Source organism: Balaenoptera physalus (genome assembly GCF_965194825.1).
Source record: "Balaenoptera physalus genome assembly, chromosome: 16".
In the NCBI taxonomy this organism is placed as follows: domain Eukaryota; kingdom Metazoa; phylum Chordata; class Mammalia; order Artiodactyla; family Balaenopteridae; genus Balaenoptera; species Balaenoptera physalus.
In genome coordinates this window covers 9716954-9744272 of record NC_138898.1, presented here as the reverse complement: position 1 = coordinate 9744272, position 27319 = coordinate 9716954, and the positions used below count along the sequence as shown (strand labels likewise).

Here is a 27319-nt window from a genome sequence, read left to right as displayed (position 1 = left end):
TTTATTGGAGTATAATTGCTTTACATTGTTGTGTTAGTTTCTGCTGTATAACAAAGTGAATCAGCTATATGTATACATACTACCAAATGTAAAATAGATAGCTCGTGAGAAGCAGCTGCGTAGCACAGGGAGATCAGCTCAGTGCTTTGTGACCACCTAGACGGATGGGATAGGGAGGGTGGGAGCGAGACGCAAGAGGGAGGGGATATGGGGATATATGTATACGAATGTGTACTTCTTAAAAGCTTTTGTTATCTATTATTTTCTAGCTGTGTAGGCAAAATTTAGACACATGTTGGATACACTTCTATTGATAGTAACATATCATATAATTTAAAATAGTAAGTCCCTCTTACAGTTTTGCCTCACGCAATGCTGAATCGTTTTGAAATTCAACTGGCCTGGCGTTTGTTTAAATGGATTATTCAAATACCGTCAATCAAACATTAAAAAAAATTCTCAGAGGTGACTTACTTCAGTTTGGCTCTAATATTTACAGTGTAACCAAATATGAATTTTTGAGTTGTAAAGGTGTTCTTTTAGCATTACAACTTCGGGTTCTTTTTATTCTTTTTCATTTTCTTTCTTCTTTTCCCCTGCCACTCTTCTTCTTCCTTCTTCAACAAATTCACAGAAGTAGGAGGCCTTCTGTATTACTTTATTGTTTATTTAAAATATTTTCTTTTGGGCATATTTTGACATATCATTTGGATGAAGCATGAAAAAATTTTTAATTGTTTTACATTTTTTCTTGTTTTATGGTAGAAAAACAAAACTAGTAATACATATGATCTGCTAATATTTCTTAACCTTTATATATGTGCCCAAGAGAAGACATTTTTTCCTGGAATGGCATTTAAAAAAAACAAAAAGTCAAGTATTATGTATATAAGTCTTGCATTCTTGGTAACATTTTTAACTTTAAAACATTATTATTTACATTAATGTTTGAAGTATTTCCCCTTGAGGAACTACCTGTATTTTTTGCATAATGGCCTAGGTTTCAATAGTAATATTTTGTAAATGATGATGGTAAAATTTATGTTCTTGGACTTTCAGGCCATGATTCATTCTCTTTTGAACCTAAAAAAGAACATTTCTTTCCCAACTGAATGGTCATGCCTCACATTGATTCTAGCCACATGATCTACTATTTTTGCCTTAAAAATGCATGATCATATGATCATGTTTTTATCATCAGGAATTTCATACGTGAGTCATGAAGCCCATGGATTTCCTCATGCTTAACATGCTCTTATTTACTTATCTTTTTGCTATTTATGGTTGATACTTTTGGGAGAAGAATTTGTATTTGTATAAATCAAAACTTAGAGCCTATGTTTGCCATTAAGTATATAAATTTTTGCAATAATGCTGGAAAAAAAAGAGTGTGAAGAAGTCCTTTAGGGGAGCAAATACTGCCCCTCCCCAATCCCCCTCTCCCCCAAATGTGTACAGCAGGGCTTCCAGGTAAGGATAAGAAAAATGGTACTATTACCACTACTTTACATTTCTGTGACCGTTTATCTTATAGTCAACCCCAGGATTTTCCCCCTCTTCCAACAGTATCCTGTTTTCATTTTCAGATATTATCTTTCCCTCATGAGCATGGTTAATCAAAGGGTTCTCACTTCCCACTGTGGAGGCCAAAGAGGTCTCTTCCAGAAACTTCTAATTATTCCAGTGCAGCCAAGGGTGGACAAGTGACCTAAGGTCAGTAAATCAGATTCTCTTAACCCAGGACTTTGAATTGTGAGTGAAGTGACTCAGAGATGGAAAGATGGTCCAAGGGTAATGACCCCTGACTCTTGTTCTGCACTAGCTCCTGCCTTTGTTCCTGACCATCCCTTGTGGGAACCCCAGGAGCTAGAGTGGATGGCATGCCTCCCTGATAGGAGGGAGAGGGAGCTGGGGTATTTATACACCGGTTCCTGTTGGTCATTTGTTGAGAACTGCTCTTGGGGATGTTAATTCTCCAGAACTTCTGGCCTGCCCTGAGTGCACATGCAGAGTGGGCTCCCTCCACCAGAAAGAGCCCCTAGGCAAAGAGATGGGACGCTGCCAGTGGGAAGCTGCTCTAGAGAGCACAGCAATGGAAATGCCTGAGGGGCTGTGGGCAGACACCGGCCAGGTCCCTCCAACAGCCTTGGGCAAGGCAGTTTCCCTTCTTGAGTTTTATTTTCGCCAATCATGTGAGAAGCTAGAGTTTGAGGAAAGCTTCCTAAAACTGTGGACATGGACCACTGCCAGAATGAGAGATGATTTTAGTGCTACACGGACATAGCTTCAAATAGCACTGAATCCTGATTCGTTCAGCCCTTCCAGAAATATGGATGGGAAAGTCTACCTTGGGTGCTATTTTGTCCCAAACACTTCTTTTCTCTTGCAACCTCCTCTTTTTCATAAAAAAGAGCAAACCCCAATGCAAAACCCAGTTTCTAGAATGTAATACTACTGTTTTCTTAATTTAATTTATTTTTATGGTTAGTTTCTATTTATGGTATGTGATCTTGGTCTTTAAATGAAAGTCAAACTGATTAAAGACAAATATTAAGCTAATAACTGTACAGATGGGATGTTAATATGGTAAAAATCATGAGAGTGAGATACTGAGTAAAACAAACTCTAAATGCTCTCCTGATTCAAAAGTTCAGTGTTTCTGTGTTCTCTGAGAACCTTGTTGTTTTGGTGAAACTCTTATTGTTGGTCTTTTGGATCATATGTTAAACCTTCTCAGTGTTTAAGGGTTTAATATCTTTTCCCCGTTACTTGTGTGATGAGTTCTTTGGTGTACCGAATAGGGAAAAACTACGATTAATGGTTGTATAAAGATGGCCAGTCTTGGGTACTTTTCTGAAATATGCTGTGGTAGGCTTCCTCAGCACCTTTCAATTCTGCCTAAAGAGGGATTTTAATTTGGTCGTTATCACTGTCTGCATCAGGCCACAAGTCAGCATCAGCAGATTTGTACTGAAGGCCAAAGAAGAGAAGTTTTTAAGAGGGGCAAATGTGTCCTCATCTTATATTCATTTGAAGTCATGTTTGCAAGATTCAAGGATTTCTAAACAAAGAAGGGTATTTTAATAAGAAAAAGTGATTGTTTCCAATCTTGATATGCTTTGAGAAAAAGATATTTTAGACTAACCAATTGCATTTAATAGTTGAAGAGAAAAAGCATTGTGAAATGTAATGATTTTAACAAAGAATACTGTGATTTGAAGCAATATATTCTAAGCATAGTCTGTTTTTATCCATAGCAAATCTGAGTTGCAACATTTTCTGGAAATAGGTCAAATTCTGAGTATTTTGTATAAACATTATCTCCCACTGGAGGGCGCTCTTTAGTTGCATATTTAACATTCTCTTCCTTTTTGTAAAAATAATAAAAAAAATGACTACAGTGCTATGAATTCTGATACAATTCTTCTTGAGCATGTTATGAAATTTTCTCCCAGACATTGTTTTATTTTCAGCTTATATGTGTGAAATTCCACTTTAAGAAGTATAACATGATCCTGAGTCTTTCAATATGTATAAAATCCCCATGGTATTATGGTACGATAGAATCAAAGACATAAGTCTAAATTACTGTAATCCCATAGGTCTTTTGACTATTGTTTCTCTATATATGTTACTGCACAAAGAAAATTTATTGTAAATATTAATACCGTCCGCTTAGATCCTTTGTGAAAAGACAAAGAGAGGCAGTGTGGTCTAGGTGGGTGATTCTGCCGGTTTTTCCAGAGTGATTTTTGTTATCTAAGCCAATTTTCCAGGACATTCTTTTAATTTGTTTTTCAGGATTTCAGTCTGTTTAGCTTGTACTGTCTTAGCTCTCTGATAATCATGGCCTACTTTTCTATTCTTCTAGATTCTTTCCCTTTCTCTTTAGATTTGGGCTTCTCAAACTACGCTGTATGAGATGCTGGTATTCTTGAAACCACACTGAGGTATGCCGCCTTTAAAAATAAATTATGACTTTCCCTCCTGATTTTCAGAAAAGTAAATTAATCAATAGGAGCTTCTCAATTTAAGTTGTTTCACTGCATTACATTTTTCTTAAACTGTTACAGTTTAAGGCTATAGTTTAATATGATATTGACATAATGCAGACATGCAAAATTTAGTTATTTAAAATTTTATAAATTGATTTCCATGGTGTTCTACAAAAGACTTCATCTGCATATGCTTGAGAATTCTAACTTTGTCCTGAAATTACAATTCTTTTTTAATTTTTGTAATTACACAAATAATGTAGGAACATATGTTTTCATAAAAATTCAAACAATAATCATTTCATGACATAATTTTTAACATAGAGGTAAACATTATAGTCCCTCTTCATCCCTTCCTGAAAATCCTCTTCCTTCCTCAGAAGTAATCACCGTTCACATGTACATGTATAGACTGCAGACATTTCCTATGTGTATCTGTACTTTAAAAATAAACTGTTAGAATGAATAAAGAAGATGTGGCACATATATACAATGGAATATTACTCAGCCATAAAAAGAAATGAAATTGAGTTATTTGTAGTGAGGGAGATGGACTTAGACTCTGTCATATAGAGTGAAGTAAGTCAAAAAGAGAAAAACAAATACTGTATCCTAACACATATATATGGAATCTAAAAAAAAAAAGGTTCTGAAGAACCTAGGGGCAGGACAGTTTTAAAGATGCAGATGTAGAGAATGGACTTGAGGAGATGGGGAGGGGGAAGGGTAAGCTGGGACGAAGTGAGAGAGTGGCATGGACATATATACACTACCAAATGTAAAATAGGTAGCTAGTGGGAAGCAGCCGCATAGCACAGGGAGATCAGCTCGCTGCTTTGTGATCACCTAGAGGGGTGGGATAGGGAGGGTGGGAGGGAGACGCAAGAGGGAGGAGATATGGGGATATATGTGTATGTATAGCTGATTCACTTTGTTATAAAGCAGAAACTAACACACCATTTTAAAGCAATTATACTCCAATAAAGATGTTAAAAAATAATGAACTGTTAGTTTTGATTACTTCTACCTTATGTAATTATAGCCTATGTATTGATATATTGCTTTTTCTAGTTAACAATGTGTCTTGGCGACCTTTTTATTTTACTATGTGTGGACCTAACATAGTCTTTACAACCATTGGAGAATATTCCATAGTCTCTGTGGATGTTCTTTCATTTATATTCAAAGATTAAGGTTGAATCCAATTTTTAAAATATTTCACACAACCCTGCAGGGGACACCTTTGTTTATATATCTTTGGTGCCCATGTTGGTGGGTCTGTTGAATGGATCTCTGGTGAGAGGGGGTCTCCAGGATCACCTGAAGCTTGTGAGAACTTGGGAAAGCCCTGAGCCTGCATGTGTGGATTTTGTGAAAAATCTCAGCCTCTGGTTCCTCAAGGATATGACTGAGCCCAAGCTGATTCAGTTTCTCAGAGAGAAGTGGCATTTGAGACCATTAATCTGATGAGGTAAACCTTCATTAAAGAAAAAATGAGAATTCAACTCTGAATACTTGTTGAGTACCTTATCTGTGTAAGCTGCTGTGCCAGTCATGGCTTGAAATTAAAAAAAAATAAGTTAAATAGAGTCTGTGCTCACAGAGGGCAGCTAGCAGGCAGGGTAAATTGAGACTCCAGCTAAATCTAATCCCAGCCAGAAGAGTGGGAGACGGTGGAGCAGGCCAGGCCAGAGAGAGAGAGAGAGACAGAGAGACAGAGAGAGAGAGGGAGACAGAGAGACAGAGAATCACCCAGCTGTGGAGGCTCCTGAAGGAGGTGGCATCCCTGATGGGTCTTGAGAGATGGGCAGACCTTTCACCCGTGATGATGAAGGGCAAGGTGAGGAGTAGTTGGAGTGGATGAACTATTGTTTGAAAATGAAATGCATGCATCTAGTAGAAAATTTAGAAAACAGAAAACACTTTAAGAAATCCTATTAATTTGCCCTCCCAAAGGCAAACACTGCTATAATTTTGACATATTTCTTTTGGGTATTTTTTTCCAATGCATATTTTGTAATGCGGGGCCCACTCATCTCAGCTGTCGGGGTCCTTAGTGAGACTGACTCAGCTGACAAGAGCGGATGCAGAGGCCCCTCCTCGCTACCCTGAGAGCATCTGGGAAGGGCCTGATTGCCTGTTAAAAGAAGCTCCAATTGCTAACACTATGAAACTAGATCCTCCTTCCTCAGGCTCAGTCTTTGGGATATACAAGTGGCTGATCACCATTTCTAGAAGGCACCATCCAGTGTAGTGAAGAGAAAGTCAAAAAAGTGGAATGTACCCATCAAAACATGTTACATCCTTCTACACTTGTCGAGATGTCAATCAACACTGTTAGGTGATTTTTCTCCACAGGGCTCCATCATTCTCGTGCAGGAATGGTGGTAAGGGATAGCTGGGAGGATTCCAGGCTTTCCAGGTTAAGGAAGAAGTTTCTGTTTGCTCATTAAGCAAACTTAAAAAAGATAACATAAGCATCAGGAGGACAGGTACCTCTGTTTTAGGGGGTCTCTTTATGGTGTTTGTCTTCCATCCTGGAGAAAGTTATCCTCCCCAGAAGAATGGGCCAAATGTCTTCCTCTAAATGTAGCAAGAAAGAAGCAGAAGACACGTTGATTTTTTTTTCTTATCAGAGACAGTTTGAAACTTCAGATCCTGCAATATATTTTAAGTGTAATTTTTAATGGAGTGTAGCCTGGACCAGCAGGGTTTTGACAGGCAGAAGAAAGAAACAGCATCCCAGAGAGAGGTATCAGCATGTATAAAAATGGGATAATAGGTGTACTGGGGGATGGGAGTGACTCTGAATTGCCTGACTTGGATGGAACAGATGGAAACTTCTGAAGGTCCAAAGGCACCGTAACATGTGGATCAGGTCCTCGAGAATTGTGGCAGACACTCTCCATTTTTTTGGCAGCTCAAACCCTTTTTTGCATCCTTCCTAGGCACAGGAGATTCTCCACGTTGTAACAACTGTCACCTTCCATAGAAGGCTCACCTTCCCAGCCTCCCTGGCAGCTCTTGTAGAGCCACAGTCAGACAGCCACTGCAGATCCTGAGATCCTGCCAGGGAGACAAAGCAGGCACCACGTGGAATGCATTCTGGTGATTGGAGTGGGAGCCCCATCCAGGTTCTGGAGGCAGCAGCTGCAGGGACGTTAGGACTGGTGTCCAGAGCACACAGGGTGATGCAGGTGGTGCAAGCTGTATGCTCTGAGTCCGCAAGGGGCCATCAGTGTCCCCCTGGAGCAGTTCTGCTGTGCCATTGTGGGCATTCTTCCTGGCTGAGCTGCCTCCAAGCCTGATTCTCAGTCTCTCATGAAGATTCTCTGACCACAAAATATCATTTCCTACTCAAAACAGCCAGAGATGGTTCCTACTGCAACTCTGAATCCTGACTTTAGGATGAGTGCATTTGAGAGTGGTGGGAGAAGAGGCTTCGTGAGGTATTTGTCACGTAATTTGACATTGAACAAATGTCTATTAGGACTTGGCTATGTAATAATAAAATTTAATTTCTCAGACAATTCAGAAAAGAATGTATTAAGCACATGAAAAATTATGTAGCCTCAGTAATAACAAAATTGCAAATAAAATCCAACATTATTTTTATTTCAGAGAGCTGGAAAAGATTTTAAAAATGCTCAGTGCTGATAAAGATGTGGAAAAATAGACATTTGCAGTTCCATCAATATAAATATTTTGGAAAGAAACCTGGCAATAACTAGCTAAGTAATTCACTAACTTTATATGTCCATGTGCCTTGATCCAGCAGTTTCACTTCTAGAAATTTACCTAGGGAAATAATTAGATGGGTACAGAGGAAATTCAGATAGATGGGGATAAAAACGTCAGCTTTATTTCTGATAACATTTTTTTGGAGGATGTTTCTAGGAGTGCGTCCACCTGGGCACAGCCCACCCAGGGAAAAGCTATGTTTGTCAAAGATTGTTGCCTCAAAGATTGCATGGTTCTGGGACAGAGAAGAAAGGGAGCAAGTTGCAATTAGCCTTTTAATATGTTAGCCCGTCCATCTGAGCAATGTGGACCAATGGCTATCACCCATCTATCAAGTAACTCACTCCTCTGTGGGGTGGGAGCAGGAGTGATACTGTGATTGTGGTCCCTCTTTAGGGAAGATGTGAGACACAGAAAATAAATGTTCCCTGCCCAGCATCACCATGTGATTCCATTTTTGCTTTAAAAATGTGTGTATGTTTGTGGAAATAGATAAAAAAATAAGCCTGAGATGGATGTTTGATCAGTAGTTTTCCCTGTGGGTTGGGACTAGGAGGAGGATCTTTAGTTTTTCTTTATTATTTGACTTTCAAAAATATACAATAATTATTTTTCATGAGAAAAAGCTGAAATATGTTTCTATTAGAAAATGAAGTTTCTGTTCATACTGAGTGTAATTCTTACTTTATGCAAATGACATTTAGTCATACAGCAACCGTCTTTTATAGTTAGCTAAACACTGACAATCAAGCTATACAAGTTCCATGGTGAGAGTGATGACTGGGATTCTTCACGTGTTCTCTGCTGTCCTTTCAATGTTTGGATGTAAACCAAGTCCCTCCTCTACTATCCCTCAGATGCCCGCTTCAAACCCTCTTTATTAAAACCCATTTCTCACGTTTTCATTGTACCTTGAGTGAGAAGTCATTCTCAGTACGTTAATTTACTGCGGGAACACACGAGTCACAGGGAGGTATCAGGATTGAAAAATAAAGTGTTTACAAATAATGATTCTTTGGGGGGACTTGAAGGCAGTAAATCTGGAATTTGGTAAACCTGCCTCCCAGATTTTGTTAGGGTCGCTGTTTCAGATGCAGTTCATTAAAATGAAAACTAAAAAAAGAAAAGAAAAGACAAGAAAAAAGGCAAGTGATTGGTATAAGAGGATTATTGGTCTCTTTCACTTACCTTTTCATTTCCCCCCGTTCAATCAGCTTGTATTTAAGACTAAAAATAAACCTATTTAAACTCACGCCTGAAAAATCAGTGAGCTTTAGGAGGTAATGACAAGGAGGACTGTATCTTTTGTTTTCAGAATTTCAATACCACACCTGCTCCTTCTACCTCCACTGGCCTCTGTTGAAGTCCTACTTTGTTGCAGGCACGTGGAAGACAATGCTAGTTGTCTATCTAATCTGTTCTCTTTTCCTCCTTATTAGCAGAACCCCAACTTTGTTTAAGCACGCAATGTGTCCAGATAAAAAAAGTGCTCTTCCCCCATCTCCCTGGCAACCAGGGGTGGCCATCTACCACAGTTCTAGTCAGGAAGACTGAGCTGGTCTTTCTGTCAAACTTCAGTTTCCTGATACACGTGCAGTCCCTTCCTACCTTCCCCCTGTTGTCCTTTTGCCTTTATTATTCTTCCCATCTGGAATACAGATGTGAGGGCTGGAAGAGAAGCAGCCATCTTGTGACCATGGAGATAAATGCCTTATGCTGAGGGTGATGGAGCAGAAAGAAGGAAAGGTCTGAGGGCTTCATTGACCAGCCCTGGCCTATAAACCTTCAGACTTCCTGTTGTATAAGACAAATAAATCTCTACTTTTTAGGCCAGTGGCTCAGGGTTTTCTCTTATTTGCAACCAAAAGTATTCTTTTAAAAAACTGAGGTGAAATTTACATAACATAAAATTAACCATTTTAAAGTGAATTCAATTCAGTGACATTTAGCACATTCACAGTGTTGTGCAACTACCACCTCTATCTAGTTCCAAGACATTTTTATCACCCCCGAACCAAAAGAATTCTTAATTGACACAGGTGTTAGACCAATACTGTCTTACTGAATGCTCAACAGTCCTAATAAAGTGGATATTGGTACTAGACATTTTCTATCCAGCATGCCTTCTTCCATGTCCTGGTAACAGCACACAATTTCCCTCTGGGGAAACAATGTCTTCCCCACAGTCTATCCATGTGATCTGAGTACTGCTGACACCATTATGGCTCCATCATGGGCATGTGGATAACCAGAGCATCGTTGATTTAGGGATAGGCTTAGGGATGGGCACATGACACAATTTGGGCCAAAGGTCAAATGGCTGGAGAGGGGTGTTCTATTTTTCATTAGAAAAATATGTAAGCCGGGAGCACCTGGCTGCCATCCTGCTCCCATATGGAGCTGGTCAGCCTGAGTGTGAAGCTGATACAGGCGAAAACAGAGCCAAGAAACAGAGCCACCAGGTCTTGGTGAGATTTTTGAGCTTCCAAATGTGGCTGGGTTAGAAGTCAGCTCTAGCTTCAATATTTTCAAATACTGAAGTCAGTTAATCTCCTTTTTCTTTCTTAAACCCATTTGAATGGAATTTCCCATTACTTACACTCAGAAGAGTACTACCACTCACTCAAGAGTATACCGTCCCCATTTTACGGATGTGAAACTTGAGCTTCAGGATGATATAATTTGTCCAAGACAGCCCAGCTTTAAACTCAGGTCAGTATCCCTCCAAGGCTGGTCAGTTTTACCACTAAGAAATCACTTACCTACTTCTGTTCCATGCTGGCTGTGTCCAAAGCTGGGAGTTAAGGTCCACCATCTTGTTAGTGAATGCAAATCTGTGATTCTCCTGGGTCCCAGGCCGAAAACACTTGTTGGACATAGGCAAGAAGAAAAGAAACATTTCCTTGAACAGATTGATGGACTTAGTATTTACAGTTAGCTAGTTTTGAGTTAGTGACAGCAATCTCTGTGGGTTATTTATTGGATTGCACACGACTCTGAAGCAAAACAGCTTTGATATGGTTTCCCAGTGACCAGATGAACTGTATTGTTAGGCAGTTGATAGAGGGCTTCCTAATTACAAGAAATGAAAACAAAAATCTGAGGGCTTCCTTGGTGGCGCAGTGTTTAAGAATCTGCCTGCCAGTGCAGGGGACACGAGTTCGATCCCTAGTCTGGGAAGATCTCACATGCCACGGTGCAACTAAGCCCCTGCGCCACAACTACTGAGCCTGTGCTCTAGAGCCCATGAGCCACAACTACTGAGCCCGCGTGCCACAACTACTGAAGCCTGCGCCTAGAGCCCGTGCTCCACAACAGGAGAACCCACTGCAACGAGAAGCCATGCACTGCAACGAAGAGTAGCCCCTGCTCACTGCAACTAAAGAAAGCTCGCGCGCAGCAACGAAGACCCAACACAGCCAAAAATAAAAATAAATAAATAAACGAATTTATTTTTTAAAAAAAAGAAAAAAAAGAGAAAGATCTGAGTACTCCTTCTTCCCCTCCAACATTCTTTGCAAAACATGCTTTGCTAGGCCCTGGACTAGTTCACTAAAATGTGTCACTAGCAAAATATCCAAGAGGCAGAAGAGCCTGATGGAAACAGTTTTATTGAGTGCCTCTGTGACAAAAATATCTTCAAAGGGAGTTCTATCAATTTTATTAAGCTACATTGTGCACTTTTACATGACAAGCATATCAAGCACAATAGCATTTGAATTAGCAATCAGGTTTTAATAGTATTTGACACTTCCCCACCTTGTACTGGCAGAAGCTGTCTCTCTGAGGAGAGATGCCAGGAGAGGGAAAGTCAGCCTCCCGTGGAGAAATGGGTGGCGTCCGAAAGTTCGTTTGTGAATTTGTCGGTTGTTGCTCAGAACACGTTTTTCCCACAGTAAGAATGGTGTTTAGGGTCCTGTGCTGACACTTAAGAGCCAAGTGAGCCCCTTTTATCGATTACAGGGTTTTGGTTGCAAATAACAGAAACTAACTCTGGTTAATTTAAGCCAAATTACTGGCAGGATACCGGGAGCCCTGAATCAGTGGGAAGGTTGAGGGACCAGACTTTCCGAGAGGGAGCCCCAGAGAGCTACACAACAGACCTACAGTAATGACAGCCATCATAATGTCTGGCGTCACCCCGTCTACCAAAAATCTGGTCCTTCTTGTGGTCCTGCACCTCAGTAAATGGCTCCTCAGGCCAGCATGTTGGAATTGTCCTTGACTCTCCTATTTCTCTCACGCTTCACATCCAGTCCTTCAGTAAACCTGGTTAGCTCTACTTTCTAAATATATACGGAATCTGATTACTTCCCATTCACCCCACAGTTACAACCCTGGTTCTAGGCAGTATCATTTCTCACCTGAAATACTACCATCACCTCCTCGCTGGTCTCCCTGTCTTCCCCCTCAGTCTACATTGCACTCAGCAGCCAGAGGGATTAAGTTAAAATGGTTGCCTCATGTCTTAGTAAGTGGCTTGATCTGACTTGATCCAGTTCCTGACACCTCTCCTGCCTTCTCATCCATCATATTTCCATTCCATCCCTCTGCTCCAGCCACATTGACTTCCTCCTCTCTGTTCCTCAAACATACCAAGCAGGCTCCTGCCTCAGGGCCTTTGCACTTGCTCTGCCTTCTGCCTGGAACACTTTTGCAGAGCTTCTCTGTTCAAATATAGTTTCCTCTGATTGCCCTCTAAAATAGAAGCCATGTTTTCCCCATCTCTCTCACAATCTATCCCCTTCAGCCTACTTTATTTTTCTTCATAGCCTCATCACCACTTGATGTTATATAAGACACAGATGTGTTTATAGTCTAACACCCTCTCTTAGGATATAAGCTACTTGAATTTGTCTGTTTTCTTCAATTCCACGTCCTCACACTGCACATATTAGGTGCTCAATAAATTTTTTTCGGAAGGCATGGATGAATGCATGCATGGGTAAATACAGGAACAGCCCTGTGGTCGAAACAGACTCATTAGTCATTGTGCTCTCACTGGAAAGAATGAATTCCAATAATTTTCCATTTCAAAAATCAAATTTCAGGGAGGGGTTTCTGATGAGTAACAGGCTCATATCTTACCAAAAGGAGAACAGGACAGAAGTCCCATAAGCTTCCCCAAAGGGAAGAGACATTCCCAAAAGGAAACTACTCCTTATTTTCAACAAATGGCAATGGATTCTTGGGACATAGGTGAGGAAGCTCTGCCCACCAACATGTGAAATTACGCATAGAAATGAAATAATTTTCTGTTCCAGTTTGGGATAGTTGATGCTTCCAGTAACCAAAACCCAAGTAACAGTAGCTTAGACATACAAGGGCTTATTTTTTGGGCATAACAAATCAGTGAGAAGGCAGTTGCTGGCACTGGTTCAGTAGCAACACATCAGAATCTGGGCTGGCATTTCTGTGATCTTCTTGGTCTTTCCCTCATGGTCACAATATGGCAGCCATTGTCCAAGCTTCCTGCCTTCACACATCCTTCAAAGGAAGAAAGGGGTGGAGGACAAATGACACAGTGTTTTCTTCCGGTACATCTCTCTCTAATCACAGAAGGAAATATCCTTCCTAGGAGCTGTCTGAGACAGCTTCCCATTTTCTCTTTTTGGCAAAACTGGAAGACTTGGGACAATGCCTATTTAGCTTTTCCAGTCTCTATGGTAAGAGTTGGGCGTTGAGAAGGGTGTTAGAAAAAAAAAAAAAAGCAAACAACTCGATTTTTAGGGACTTCCCTGGCGGTCCAGTGGTTAAGATTCCGTGCTTCCACTGCAGGGGGCCCAGGTTCGATCCCTGGTTGGGGAACTAGGATTCCGCATGCTGAGAAGGGTGTTGGGGATGCTTTTAGGTGGTTGACCAAAGGTGTCTGCTCAAGATCAAACAGCTAGAGGGTTAGGACTTGATTTAATCTGAGTTTTGTCTGGTGCCAAAGTCTTTCTCTTGGGCTCTAGGTTAAATTGCCTCTTGGGAAGAAGGTTTTGTTTTCCCTTTCATTTTGCTTTGTTTTGTTTTTAGATGCTGTCTAGGTAGCTAGACACAAATGGCCACATATTATATGATTCTGTTGATATGAAATGTCCAGAATAGGCAAATCTATAGAGACAGAAGGTGGATTATCGGTTGCCAGGGTCTGGAGAGTAGCAGTGAATGAGGGAGGGTGACTACTAATGGGTATGAAGTTTCTTTCTGGGGTGATGAAGATATTTTGAAATTTGATAGTGGTGGTGATTGCACAATTCTATGAATATACTAAAAATCACCGGATTGTACACTTTGAAATGTAGAATTTTATGGTGTGTGAATTATAATAAAGCTGGTATTTAAAAAAAGGTAAATGCTGAACATATAGTATAGTTTTTGTAACCCCCTACATTTAAAAATACACCAGGATCTTCAAAACATCAAAATGCCCTATGCCTCTCCTGTCCTCTTAGGGGTCTTGGGCATATTCACCCCTGATGAGCTTCCCGGGGTCCAACCTGTCTATTAACTTCCCCTGCCCTCCTTTCACAGATCAGCACTCATTTCTCTCATTCCTTTTAGGTTTCCTTTCCAGGTATTTTTCCATATGTACTCACACATGAAAAACAATTTATTTCCCTCGCACTCTCATGACCTCATTAAATTGCAAATTCCATGAGACGGTACTTGACATTATAGCTAATATTGTTTCTATGTAGTAGCTGCTCATGTGTTGCTAAGTGGAGGGTCCGATTATAAAAATATTTGAGCAGGACTTTAAGAAGCTCCATAGCAATATTAGACTAGCTGCTTTAGGATGGAAATTCTCAACCCAGGCTGTGCTTTAGAACCCCTGGGTAGCTTTTCCAGTGCTGGCTCCTGGGGTCCATGCCCAAAGCTTCTGATTCCATTGGGATGGTGTCAAGGGTAAACCTAATATTCAGCAAGAACTGGAACAGTGGTTTTCAACTGAGAGTGATTTTGCTCCCTGCCCAGGGCACATTTGGCAATGGCGGGAGGCATTTTTGGTCATCACAGCTTGGGGAGAGGTATGTGCTGTGGGCATCTTGTGGACCAAGAGAGGCCAGGGATGCGGCTAAACGTCCTGCAACGCCAGGGCAGTCCCCACGACAAGTAATTATCTGGCCCAAAGCGTCAGTAATTCTGAGGTGGAGAAACCCTGGGTTAGAGGAGTCAGAGAAGCCTGCCCAGCTGCATCATCAGAGTTTAACTCTGGGGCAGATGGTGGCAAGTAGAAACGCATGAACACTGTACCCAGGTAGCCAAGTGGGTAATCATGGGGGTTCACAGCTGAGGTTCAACACAGCTTTGAGTTTGACCTCCTCATGTGTTCCACGGATCCAGACCTCCTTTGTTGATAAGCTCACCTGAAAGCAAGCCAGAAGTTAGGTTGTTAAAATTCTTGTTATTTTTACAGGCATTCTACGGCTAAAAGCCATCAACTGTCAACCACGATGAGCAATTCACGTTCAAAATGAAGAACTTCTGACAATTACCATGCGTCTTCATTCCTTCGGCATGCTTTCAGAATTATAGCTTTCATTATGGAGCAAAACTTGGGCCACAGCAACACACTCCAGAAAACAGTACACCAGTATTTGTGATAAGGGGAACAGTAGACAAGAACAAACATCCACAGGCTCAGGAGAGAAGTCTTTGTGGGCCAGGGTGAACGCCCAAATCAGATGCAGATCACTCCAAAGCCATCGAAGCAACAAGCATCCTACACACCTTGGGACAAATGTTGACTCTGTGGATTTTTGTTTGTTTGTTTAAAACCAATCACTTGATATGCTCTCATAAGCTATGCGAGAGATTGCTATCATGGATAATGAAAACAAAATGACAGGCAGATAAATTTAGTTGCTGTTTAAGAAATCTTGTAAGGTATTCTCAATAGTATAAAGATAAGGAAATTGCATAATTGAAGGAGCTGAAAACAGCATTAGCACTAGAGCATATAAGGAGAGTAAGGAAATCAATTGTGGAATGTAGGAAAGAAGTTCAGATAAGGCCGAGCTCCCTTCAGTGAATAAAACTGCCCACTATGAAAGCTAGGCGACCTAGCCTAGTGCTTTTCAACCTAGGCTGCCCAACAGAACCTCCTGGACAGCTTTAAAAGCTCTGATGCCCAGGCTGTACTCCAGACCAATACAGTCTGAACCTGTGGGGTGGGACCAGGTTACAGCATTTTGTAAAGCTCCCCAGATGGTTCCAATGAGCAGCCACATTTGAGACCCACTGGCAAGTACTCCCTCTCTCTCCCCACTGTGGTACAGGGGTGGCATCTTGGCTTGGCTCACATCATACCCTGTTGCACTTAAACCTTGAGGGACGTAGAGGTACTTCACTTAGTATGTGTAGCAAAGGCATTGGGACAGTGCTGTGAGCCCAATGGCAGAAATATCCAGTAGCAGCAGTGGCCACGGTACTTGGGTAATTGTGTCTTAACAAGAGTTAAGGTCCCTCTGGAGTGACCTTGAAGTGGTTCCTCTGACACAACTTCCCTTGCTTGGTTCCTGCTCATTTTTCCAGCCTTCTTCTCTTTTGGGGGACTTCCTGATTTCCTGCCAACAAATTAATTTCTGCTAAGTTAACCAGATTTGGTCTGTTGCTTGTAGCCAAGAACCCTGATGGGTATATTTATTGAATGTTCTCTTGAAATTGACAGATTAAAAAAAAATACCTGTTTCAGCTTCATCCTAAGTAATGGCATCCATGGAATCACTTTAGATGTGTTAGTTTTATCTTTCTGAATATACATAAAATAAATACACAATTGTTAGAAGTAGACATCACTATGCTACTTAAAACTATCCTGTATCCCAGCTGTTCATGAACTACCTTTTGGGAAAGGTTGAGTTAAGATTCTTTTAAGTGCAGTTAATAGAAAGCAGGTCTGAGTAACTTAAGCTGAAATAAGGAATTTATTGGGGTTTCTCATAAAATCAAGGAAGCAGCCAAGGGCAGAGCAGCCACTGGGCAGCTTGGGACTTAGTGAAGCCTGTGGCTCTTTTCTCTCAAGTGCTCCCAATAATGTGGTTTAACTCTAAAACACCTCCCATTGAAACTTGCAAATACAGGGGAGGAAGAGGTTCAGTTGTGGCCAGGAGGGGAAGGCCATGGTGTGTAGACTGCTGCTGGGGGCCCTGGTCCATGTCTAGGGGCAGTCCCCAGCGCAAGGTCATTGACTGGAGCAAGGTAACAACCTGAAGAGGTGCCTTCCACATTACAGGAAAACTCACATGACCTGGTGGGATAAACTATACGTCAGGCAGGATATGTTCAATGGCAAGTGACAAAAAACAAACAAACAAACCCCAAACCCCTCAAAGGAAAAAAGGGGCTTTACTGACTCGGAAAACTGGAATGTGTAGGAACGAGAACCGGTTGAGTCATCGCTGGATCCAGGTCTCAAACGGTTATGTCAGGACTTAGTTTCACCTCCCTCGCTCTCCCCCGCCTCCAACCCTGGCCCCACGTTGGCTTCATTCCCGGACAGGTTTTCCCCTCCTGGCAGGCCAGAAGTGCGGGGATTATTTGTCCTCTGTAGAGATGCCCATGTCAGTGCCTGGAGCACCTCTCTTGAGTAGTTTGAGCAACGTCTCAGGAGAGATTCTCATTGGTCAGGCAAAAATAATGTGTCCCTCTGTGAACCAATCACTGTGGCCCTGGGAGGCTTGGACCACACTGAGTGGCCAGGCTTGAGCCAAGTACCCACCTTGGGTGGGCTGTGGGTGGGGTCAACTCCCGTCAAACCACATGGGCTGAAATCTGGGAAATATTTAGTAACTGGCTCTGGGGATGGGCAGGGGACATTTCTATGTACAAATACTCCCACCATGCCTGATTTCAGACTACCTGCACAGTCTCAAATGGCTTAGAAGGTTGCTAAAAATTTAACAGTCAGCTTTCATGAGCTGGTAAGACAAGGGAGAGGTGGGAGGGACCAAGAGAGAGATAGTTTCCTAAAAAAAAAAAAAAAAAGTCATCATTCTAGCACCAGCACCGGCATGATGGGGAATACGGTGGGGCAGACAAAGCCAAAGAAAGCATCCTACAGAGAGTAAAGAAACTTCCATTTATTTTGCTAGATATCTATTGAGGTGTATTTCAACAAAAGTGCTAGGAAGTGGGTTCTAGAAGAGAATTCATTGATCCATCACTAAGTATTTATTATCTACCAAGGACAGAGCCTGTCTCAATGAGAAATGAACTCATCACCTAGTGTGGGAAGCCAACATGTCACAAGAGGTAAAAGATATGGTAAGTGCTCTAATAGAGGACAGATGTTAGAGGAGAGAGCAGGCAATCTAAACGGGGAGGGAAGGACTAGGGGACATTTCAGAGAGCAGGACTTATCTGTGCTGGTTCTAGCAGGATGTGTGAGAACTTGTCAGACTAAAGGGGTGGACATGCCAGGCTGAGGGTACAGGGTTTGCAAAGTCATAGGGGTATGAAATAGCTCTAAGTGGTTTCAGATGACTCACGTGGGACGGGGAGGCGGATAGTTGGGGGCTAGATCTTGCATGATGTGTTAAGGATGTTGGATTTTATCCTGCTGCCATTGAGAGCAATTAAGGTGTTTCGAACAGGAAGAAGGGTCATGATCCAATTGGCATTTTAGAATGGCTGGGCAGCTGTGTGGAGGACTGATTCTAGAGGAGGGAAATTGAAAGCAAGGAAATCAGTAGAAATTTATGTGAGAGAAGGTGGGAGGAGCAAGGAGGTGAAGTGGAATCAACTTGGTGGCCCATTGGGTGTGAGGGGGAGGTGGATCCAGGAACTCACCATTTCAGTCCAAGAGTAGCTTTAACCCATTGGGAAAGACAGGCTTATATGTAGGAGAGAAACATAAAACCTACATGCTAAGGAAGTAATGCCTTAGAAATAAAGTGTCTTACTGGTTTAATATAATAAGTTAAATGATTCATGATCAGGAAAAAGAGAGATCCATATTGGTTGGCACAATTCAGAAAAACTCACGGATGAGGTAGAAAGGGATGGGCTCTAACTAGCAGGGATTGAATTAGTCAGAATGAACCAAAAACTGTGGTGCAGGTCACACACCCACACTCCTCATCACTTTTGGGTCCAGGGCTCAAATGATGATGGTGAGATTCCAACTTCCCACCCCACTGCCCTTTCTCTTTTCCTCTGGGTTGGCTTCATTCTCAGACAGACGAACCCCCTTTATCTGGAGAAAAAGAAAAAAAGTCCCCCTTTTTCTAAAGAAAGGGGATCTGAGATTTGAATTTTTGAGAGATTGCAAGTTTGAAAATATTTTTATTCTTGAGTAACAATTTGGCTGGTTATGGAATTCTTGGAAAGAAATACTTTTGCATTCGCATTTTGAAGAAATGTATTGTCTTCCAGTTTTCAGCATGGCTGTTGTGATGTGTGATGATGCTTTTCTAATATCTCTGTCTCTCTGGAAAGTTTTTAGGATTTGAAATTTTATGATGATATAACTTGGTGTGGACTTTTCTCACTTACTGAGCTGGGTAACTAATGGGTTCCTGAAGCTCGTCTTCAGTTTAAGAAATTTTCTTGGATAATTTTTTATGTTATTTCCCCCTTTTCACTCCTAATTTTTACTATTGTTGTTTTATAAAACTTCTATTATTTGGATATTGTATCTTTAATTTTCTTAATATTTTCTCTCTACTGTCTACCTCTTTTTCCTTAGTTCTACTTCCTGGGAGAATTCTCACCATCGTCTTCCAAACTATCATTTGAATTTTTAAATGTTGCACTCTATCTTTTAATTTCCAAAAGCTATTCATCATCATATGCATTTTATTTATGAATGCTTTATCACTCTGAAGATATTTCAGTATTTTTGACGTTTTTTTCTTGCACATTACACAGTCTCTATTTCCTTAGTGTTCCTCCTTTTCCCCGTTTGTCTTCATCTCTGAATTTATCTTAGAGGTTTTTCTCAAATACCTGGTGATGCTTGGATGTCCATTTGTATTTTGAAGTGAGGCACTAAAAGCACACTCAATGCTTTACGTCTGGGATGGACTGTTGACAGGTGGGCCTCTGAGTGGGAGCAATGGGCTGTGACTTGCCTGCTTCATGGAAATCCCCCAGGATGTCAGTATCTGTAGTTTTCCTTTCTCTTAGGTATTTTTCATAGAGGAAACAGTGAGCCGCTCACTTGGGAGGGAGGTGAGTGTTGACCTGGTAGCCCAGACTGGGAGCTGAGCAGAGACAGGATGGTGAGGGTCTTTGTCAGTATGCCTGCTTATATCATAAAGGGCTGTCACTCTCAGCCTCCTTTGTGCTGGATGTCCTTCTCTCCATAGTCTTTAAACTCATGCCCTTAATAACTTTCCTTTCTGTAGGAGGAAGGTGGGGGAGGAAATCCTTAGAGTTTTCCTGATTTCACTCCAAGCCTGTACTCCCGCCTTCAGAAGTAACTGGTGCCTCCCAGTCTCAAAGTTCTCCAGGTGCTGGAGCTGAACTGGCTTCACGTTGCCTTCCCAACACCCAGTCCTGAGCTAATGGGAAAGTACTGGAACCTAGTCACTTACCACTTGTTTACTCAACCTTTCAAAATTTGGCTGACATTTCTCTGCTGTCATTGTCTGTTCTCCCACTCTCTTTGTCCTTGTGGACTTTATAACTCTTTAATCCCTTTACCATCATTTTAGCAAGGTTTTGAGAAGAAGAGAAGATAAACCGGTGAATTCAACCCACCATTTTAAACCGGAAGTCCTTTAATATACTTTCTATTAATTTTTAACATGTCCGTCCATCCCCCTCTCTCTTCACTGCTGCTCCAGACAGTCAGACACCTTGATTGAGCTGTCCTTGATGGCTTTGTTCAAGTCTTTTCCTGTTGAGTATTTCACAAGGTCAGCATCCACAGAGCTGAGGTCAGCCCCCCAAATGTGCAATCACAGGAGCTTTAGAAGAGCATCTTATTCCTTGTAAATGCTGCCCATCATGTCCTTACCCGCCCTCTTTTCTAACCAGAAGGGGGAAATGGGGCATGACGGAAGAGACTGTGATCTTTGTGACAGATCCTACAGTCATACAAAAATGCAAATGGGAGCCACAATTTTTTGGTTTTATTATATTTTGAAAGCCTTTTAATTTTTTTTTTCTGATAAAGCCTTTTGAAAAATACTTTCTAAAAATACTCCAACAGTGTAGAGAATCAACACAACCTTCCCTAGTCTGTCTCCTTTAATCCTGTGCCTTATCTTTTATACATTTGGTTTGTATCCTTCCATATCTTTAACGCAGACCTTTATGCTTGTACTAGCATATGAGCATTCATTTATTCATTTAACAAGCAATTATTCTCTATTTTGTGCCAGGCACTGATATAGAGATGTAGGCAATATGTTGGTGAACAAGACAGGCCAAATCCCTTCCATTCTGGGGATGTACATTCTAGTGGATGTGTAAAGCTTTAAACATCCAACACACCTTACATCCACAAATACACACACACTCACTGGCCATATTATATATAGCTTGTTTTTTACTTATCATCTAGTACATCTTTCCATATTAGTACCATAGATCTTTATTATTTATAATGGTTGTGTGGTATCTCATTATATGAACCCATCATTTGTCTACTCTCCTAATGATAATCATTTAGATTACTTCCAATATTCTTCTGTTACAATGGATCAAGCATGATTTGTGCAAATATTCCCCTATTGATCAACCTTGAAGTGTTTCCAGTTTTCGATTTAAAAATCTTTAATTGTACAAACAACTTTGCAAAATTGATTTTGTACATTTAACTTTGTACCCCTGTGCAAGAATATCTATAGTGTGTGTGTTCCTATCAGAAGAACACTGGGGTCAAATGGAACAGCATTATACATTTTGAAAGCTATTGCCAAACTGCCCTAAAAAAGTCTGAATTTATTTAAACTCCCACTAGCCATGAAGGAGTGTGCCTGGTTCTGAAAAAGGTGTTTTTGATGTGCGTGGTGATTTTTTTCATTTTGCCACGTTGCATTTCCCTAGTTAATTTAAATTTGACTGTGGCAGGACTGTATGCTTCCAGACACTGCTTGATTTATACCATGTGAGATTTCTTATCAGACTCTGCAGCACTTACTACTCTCTCAAAGCAATGTGGACATTGAAAACTTATCATTTTCCTTCCACTAGATCTTGAACAAACAAGCTAAAGAAACTTGGTCTCAGACTTATCTTTGAAAAAGTCATTTAATGAAAAAAAAATCTAAGTAAACCCCCCAACTATACATCTATATATCATCTTCAATCACTTTTAATCCATAACAAAATGTTATCCTTCAGTTCATATTTAGAAAAGCAAAGCAGATTTTATGTGTAAGGTCATCTCTATCTACTCTCTCAATAAGCCTTCTCAAAGATCTCTATGCAGGTTGTGGCATGATTTGGTTGTAAATGAATGTGCATTACTAGACATGAAAACCAAAGTCATCAAAATGTGGTGACTAGGATGGGCAACGTTAGACATCACGATATGAACAACGGTCACTCACAGCAACTTCAAGAAGTTATCTCCAATCACCTACCTTCCTTTTACAGAAGAGATTTTCTGTAGGGTTGCTCAAATCAGATCCTTGCTCCTTTAATCTCTTTCTCTCTAAGCGAATGCAAATCGTGCTTGACTTAACCAAGCAGCTCTGCTTTAATTTGCTGGCAAGATGTGATGCGTAACCAAAATGGATTTTTAGGCCCATCAAATGTCTATACTATATGGTTCAAAAGCAGAGTGACCTTTACGACTTGCATTGTGCATTGCATATCTAAAATCAGAGACCAAGATTGGAAATTCTCACACTGTTTTCCTTCATTAGAGGAGAAAACAGAATTCAGTTGGACACATGCACTAAAATTAGATTCTTAAATAAACAGCCAAGGTCTTAATAATTCATGCAAAGACACAGGGAAAAAATGAGGAAAATAATTGAGCAATGGCGGGCAAATACCATGTCGTTTTGTACTGCCTCACACTAATCATTGGTACTGTATATCTCTGATATACAGGTTTATTAATGAAACAAAAAGGCATCTACTATGGATAAATAATACATCATATGGCATTCACATATGCTATGTGTAACAGAGATCAGTGACACCTATCAGTTCATTTAAAATCAGGTCATGTGTACTTCGCTCAGTCTGCAGTTTGTCAATCTCTACTTTCTGCTTAATAGATGTCGTGGTTTGCTGTGCTTAAAAAAAAAAGGAGGCACTGTCGGGCTTCTCTGGTGGTGCAGTGGTTGAGAGTCTGCCTGCTAATGCAGGGAACACGGGTTCGAGCCCTGGTCTGGGAGGATCCCACATGCCGCGGAGCGGCTGGGCCCGTGAGCCACAACTACTGAGCCTGCGTGTCTGGAGCCTGTGCTCCGCAACGAGAGAGGCAGCGATAGTGAGAGGCCCGCGCACAGCGATGAAGAGTGGCCCCCACTTGCCACAACTAGTGAAAGCCCTCGCACAGAAACGAAGACCCAGCACAGCCATAAATTAAAAATAAATAAATAAATAAAAATTTTAAAAAAAAAGTTTAAAAAAAAAAAAAAAAAGGAGGCACTGTAGTGAGGAACCAGGTGAGATATAAAAGTAATTAAAAAAATCAGCAAGACTCTGCCTCCGTAAAGGCAGCCTAAACAGTGATATATTTGTACATTTATCATCACTAACATGGGCTCAGCCTAGAGATTTAGTGAAAGAATTCAGCAGTGCCATTAAGAAATGAAGACATTTTGCAAACTTTTTTTTTTTTCAGTTCTACAAACCCATTAGGATATTTATGACTCTGGATGAAGAAGAATTAGTACCATTAACATGAAGGGGTTGTCAGGGAGGTTACAGGAAGCCAGGGGTCATGGGATGGGGGGCAGGAAAGAAAGGCATAATCCAAACTGAGAAAGTAGATTAAATAGAGATTTCTAAAAAAACAGAAAATAATTAGTGGTATAACATAGACATCATTAGCTGTAGTAATGTCTATGACAAATAAATCACATTTGAAAACAATAAAATTTGTGGTCATGTACTGTGTTGTAATATTGCTGGCAACATGTGGGAAGCCTCTGACAGATGTTAAACAGATGTGGCAATTAGCAAACCTTATGGTCATGCCGGTAAGATTATTATGCAACACATTCTCCAGCAAAATGAGATGATTTCCTTCTTTGTGTGGCTTTATCCACGTGGAGAGTGAGCTAGTCTAACGTTCCATTTAAGCAAAGTCGTTAGCTGGTATCTCCTCAGCCACATACATATGCAAGTGTGTGTGTGTGCATACATATACATATATATTTTCTGATGTCTTCTGAAAGATTTAGAGTAATTCAGAATTTAAACAAGAACAATATCAATTCAGCTGTGTAGCAGATACTTCAATTATAATCGCTAATGGACAAATTGAGAGATAAAAAGACTTTTCTATCATGTTGAAATTCAATGAACAGTTTTCAATTAGGCTCAGGATATAAAAGGAAAAAAGAAAGCGACTTTTCCTTGATGTTTAACATTGCTGAGAAAGATGAGAGGAACTTTGCTTTTTCATTATACTGAAGAGATGCATATAATGCCGCATATTTAAATTATAAATCAGGTTGCTATCTGCCAACTGAAAGCAATATCAATTAGAACTTAGGTGGATTAAGCTTTAAAATGCCTTATATTTAATGACAAAAGTATGACTGTTAATCTCCACAGCCATCAGAGGGATAATTTAAGGCAGCGAGAAATCAAAGAATGATGTCACAAAAATAGGCCCTTGCAGCTTTTTGGATAGTATTATCGTAATTAATGTACTTCGAATGACTTTTTTGTGGGTTATGGGCTTTCACAAAAGCATTTATTGCAGGCATAAAATATAAAACTCTAAAGAGTGGGTTTGACTAAGGTTGACTGGAGGGTCCTTACCCTTTCTGCTCAGTAATTCCTGTAAAATAATAGTTTCATTTACAGGCGCAATTTATAATGTTGAATTTATGCCAGTTCATCTGATATAAATCATGGTAATAGCATGATCTATTGTATGTCACTTGAGCGAATGCAAATTAAATATCGTTAAATTAAAGAAAAACTGTTAAAATAACATTAGGTTGTAACTAGAGCTGCTAGAATAAAGGAAATGTGGGGTTAAGGATGAAATTTCACTATTGTAGGTCTCAATCTGATACTGGAATGTGTTGCCCAAAACAAATGTACATAGACAAATAAAAAAAATGGGGAAGTGGAATTATGGACAAAGTTATAAATCCACCCCAGAGCATCCTTTCATTTTGATTTCTAACCACAACTCTAAAAATTAAATAGCTGTTTTTGTACTGGGTTTTGCTTCCTGCAATTCTTTAATGTCTTATTCAGCAATTGGAAATGAAGTTTCTTTTGTAATTACTTGGTGTATTTTTTTTTTTTCTTTTGAGTCATAGGCTTTTTTTTTTTCTTCCAGGAGCACTTTCAACAAAGCTATTGTTTATTTACTTCTCCAGACCCCAGCATCTCTCTGTTAACAGGCCCAGAGAAGAGCGCACAGGGGGTTAGTCGGTTAGGCAGCTGCTGCTGATTCTTTTAATTGCTTCTACAGTGATATGTTGTGAGGCCAAATCAGCAGAGCCGATTACGGCTTCAATTCTTAAATGTGGTTCTGGAAAGCCTGGGTCATTAATAAGCAGAAGTCATTAAAATGCATCTATCAGACAAATTTACTTCCTCCCACAAATCAGAATTCTCTTTATTCCACTTCAGAAGTTGATTACAACTCGTGTTCAAAACGAACCAGAACCATTGTGCTAAGATAAATTTGGGGTGGGAGGGTGGAGGGAAGAGGGAAAGAAAGAGGCGGTGGGAGGGCACAGAGAGGGAGGGGGTGAGAGGCAGGCTAAGATGAAACAGGGAGTACAGGCAATATTATTTCCCTTTTACTTAAAAAAATATACATTACAAACCATATCATCAATGGATCACACTTGGCAATGAACAAGTTGGGGATTTTGGTGTGTGTGTGTGTTCTGTTTCACGTGTAACCTAGCACATTGTCAGAACTCACTAAATGTTGATGGATGACAGGGTGACATACCCATTATAACATCAATTAATTTGCTGTCAAGAAAAAGTGGGTCCTTCAAATTATCCAGCCATAATTGCCTTGGCTTTGCTAACTTTCCCCCCCTCCATAACAGGTTATGTGAGTAGTTATCAACACATATGCTTCAGAAATATTCAATAAAAGACTGCGTTTTTTTCCCACATGCCATGATAGAAAAAAAGATATAATGATGTGAATATGTGGTTATCCTGATAGACCAAGGAAGCAGCATGGGGGCTGCAAAAAAGAACACTGATAGTAGTGCTGCATAAACCAGGTTTGAAGATGAGCTGTAATATTTATTAAGCACTTATTTGCCAGGTATATACTAACCAGGGCCAGGACTAGGGTAAGGAAAGTGAAGCACTCACTGTGGGTACAAAATTTAGGGGGGAGGGCACATCAGAAAATTCAGTTATCAAGATAACTCATATTTTGCGCAATATTTTAAAAAATCAAAATTAACATAAAATCCAAAATGAACAAAACATCAAAAATTTAAAAAAGGACAGTGCTGTGTGGAGCCATATTGAAACCTAAGGCAAAAAAGGAAAATCTGCATTTCCCATATGATGCTCATATGTAGTTTTTTAATTGTTAGTTTTTTTCCAGAACATTAAAGAAGTTGGAAAAAAAAATACTGAAAAATTGACAAGCAGGTGTATTAAAATGCATAACATTATTTTAAGTTTAAATATTTTGGGCTTCCCTGGTGGCGCAGTGGTTGGGAGTCCGCCTGCCAATGCAGGGGACATGGGTTCGAGCCCTGGTCCCGGAAGATCCCACATGCCACGGAGCAGCTGGGCCCGTGAGCCACAATTACTGAGCCTGCGCGTCTGGAGCATGTGCTCCGCAACAAGAGAGGCCGCGATAGTGAGAGGCCCGCGCACCGCGATGAAGAGTGGCCCCCACTTGCCACAACTGGAGAAAGCCCTCGCACAGAAACGAAGACCGAACACAGCCATAAATAAATATAAATAAATAAATAAAATTAAAAAAAAAAAAAAAACATTGTTTTTAAAAAAAAAAAAAAAAAATATTTTATTTGTACCCCAAACAGAATTGACGATAATTTCACTTTTCTCCTTGAATGGAAGCAAAACCATCATCAACATTTTCAAAATCTAATTCTGAAAAACATTAACCACTAAAAATACATAAAAGCATGTTTATGGTAATGTATATTTTTTTGTTTTGACTCAGGATCCAGTATGGATCCACACAGAGCTGTTACTGATCCTACTTTTATGTAACATTTTGATTTTTTTTTTTTTCTCAGATTCCATCCAAAAACAGCAGATTACACTTTCTTCTCAAGTGCACATAGAACATTCTCCAGGATAGATCACACCTTGGGTCACTAATCAAGCCTCAGTAAATTTAAGAAAATTGAAATCGTATCAAGCATCTTTTCTGACCACAACACTGAGATTAGAAATCAATTACAGGAGAATGCGCCGCGCGAGCAGTGGGAACGGACGCGCGGTGGCGTGGTGCACAGCGCCCCGGCCTGCAGGCGTCTCCAGCA

The 27319-nt window shown here is 40.4% G+C and overlaps 1 long non-coding RNA gene across 1 annotated transcript; it reads right to left on the bottom strand.

The window, feature by feature from the left end:
* Positions 1-1900: 1900 nt before the first annotated feature.
* Positions 1901-27058, bottom strand: LOC309644582. Its single transcript, XR_014254509.1, has 3 exons — positions 26843-27058; positions 23281-26500; positions 1901-22941 (listed from the first exon to the last, which is right to left on the bottom strand). It is a non-coding gene; the product is annotated as an uncharacterized lncRNA (long non-coding RNA).
* Positions 27059-27319: the final 261 nt, after the last annotated feature.